Genomic DNA, 2,577 nt, shown 5'->3' with positions numbered 1-2,577 from the left:
AAAAAAAAAAAAACACACACACACACAATTTCCATCATCCTAATTCATTAATTAAAGAATTATTTAATTTTTTTCTTTTATTATTTGGAACTATTGTATATAAACAGTTGCTTTTAAGAATTAACAAATCATTTTTTTAAATTAAATTAATTTATTTCTGTATATTTTATTTTTAAAATTAAAAATTTGCTCGAATTCTACTTTAAGAAAATTACAATGATCGGAAACAAGAAATAGAAATGGTTATAAAACACGTTTTGTATATTCTTTATTTTGTAAGCTTAAAATATCATTTGGCGATTTGGAAAATCGGTGGATCCCTTACCAAAAAAAGGTGCTACTTTGGCAACATTATGGTGATTTGTAATATTTTCTGTTGTTGCCTGCACCCCGCAAAACTAAACACCTGATATTTGCGAATATTTGATGTCGTTTCCTGATATAGAACATCTGCTGGAATCGCTTAGGAATCATAATGCTGATCGCTATCTCCTATTGACAGTAATAACTTCGCCAAACATGGGCACAGCTTGTGCAGAAAAAATCGCTTGCAACCCCTGAATGGTTCCCATCATATAGAAGGCGTAATATGCGGCCTAGGGGGTTGGCCTGGGTCCTCCAAACGATAACCTCACCTGCCTTTACTTACCTACCCATAAACCTCCTATATTATTCCAAACTTCCATTCAACCTTCTGTAAACAGTGAACGGGCGGAATGCCTGTGCTTTCAGAGGGGTATAAGAAGATTAGAAGAGGGAAGTTGGCAACAGGATAGCACTTTTTTCTTTCATTTTTTCCCCCTACCTCTTCTTTTTTTTCTTCGAGCAGTATGTCTGCTTCTTTAAAATTTGGTGTTTACAGGGGGTCCATAGAGCCACTGGTAGCTAAATTGTTTGGTTTAGCTTAACAAAGAAAGAGATTAGAAGCATTTGTATATATAGGACTACAAGTAGTTCTAAAATCAATGGGAGGGGGGTGAAAGCGAAGAACTAAAGGGACTCTTAAAGTTTGTCTACTGCCTTAAAAGCTGGTATTTATAAGAAGGCCTTTCTTATGTAAACCTCAGTCAGGTGAAGAGTTGGATATTAAGGAGAACTATCAGCGGCGAAGCAATCTTGATAAAACTGCCATTGACCTTCTAAAAAAGTATGATAAATGATTGGTTTTTGTTCCAGTTTAAACATCTTCACGTATTGTAGATATTTAAAAATAAAGAAAAAAAGATGATATAATGTTCTAAAAAAGACGATTTTATATGTATGGTCGCTTTAACAAAAAATTCGACCAGATTAAAATGTCAGATATTGGAAAAAGATAAAAGACGAATAAGGGAAAAATTAAAAATTAAAAATCTACCGGAAAAAAAATCATACCGCAAAAAAAACCTGTAAAAAAAACAATCGTTGCCTTTTTAAATTTATACTTTGGAACTTGGGAATTCAAAGACAAAGGATTATGGCCTTTTTTTAATAACTTATTTTTTAAATATTTTTTTAATATAATATTTTCTTTAATTATATAAGAATTATGGTTCGAAAAAAAAAAAAAGAGAGAGGAAAACATGTTCCATTTCTTTATTATTTCGATGCAGATCTATATCGCTGAAAAAGAATCAAACTTTTTTTTACATTAATGCTTTTTATGGAATTATACGAGCTTATGGAATTTACATGCTTTTTACAGAATTATTATGCTAGGATTTCTTTTTATAACTACCATAATTATTTTAATTACATGAGAATTGTTGCTCATAAAAACATGGGAAAACATCTTTCATTTCTTTATTATTCATGATAAATTTGCCAAGCAGATCTTTATCGCAGAAAAGGAATCAAACTTTCTTACATCGATGCTTTTTATGGAATTTACATGCTTTTTATGGAATTATACGAGGATTTTTTTAATAACTGCCATAGTTATTTTAATTATATGAGAATTATTGCTTGAAAAAAAATAAGGGAAAACATCTTCCATGTCTTTATTTTTCATGATAAATCCCCCACGCAGATCTATATCTCTGAAAAGGAATCAAACTTTTCTTACATCGATGCTTTTTATTGAATTATTCGAGCTTATGGAATTTACATGCTTTTTATGGAATTATACGAGGATTTTTTTAATAACTGCCATAGTTATTTTAATTATATGAGAATTATTGCTTGAAAAAAAATAAGGGAAAACATCTTCCATGTCTTTATTATTCATGATAAATCCCCCACGCAGATCTATATCTCTGAAAAGGAATCAAACTTTTCTTACATCGATGCTTTTTATTGAATTATTCGAGCTTATGGAATTTACATGCTTTTTATGGAATTATACGAGGATTTTTTTAATAACTGCCATAGTTATTTTAATTATATGAGAATTATTGCTTGAAAAAAAATAAGGGAAAACATCTTCCATGTCTTTATTATTCATGATAAATCCCTCACACAGATCTATATCTCTGAAAAGGAATCAAACTTTTCTTACATCGATGCTTTTTATTGAATTATTCGAGCTTATGGAATTTACATGCTTTTTATGGAATTATACGAGATTGTGGAATTATATGCTTTCTATGGAATTATACT

This window comes from Argiope bruennichi, chromosome 7, assembly GCF_947563725.1.
Source record: "Argiope bruennichi chromosome 7, qqArgBrue1.1, whole genome shotgun sequence".
Classification (NCBI taxonomy): domain Eukaryota; kingdom Metazoa; phylum Arthropoda; class Arachnida; order Araneae; family Araneidae; genus Argiope; species Argiope bruennichi.
Note: the sequence above shows the minus strand (reverse complement) of the source record.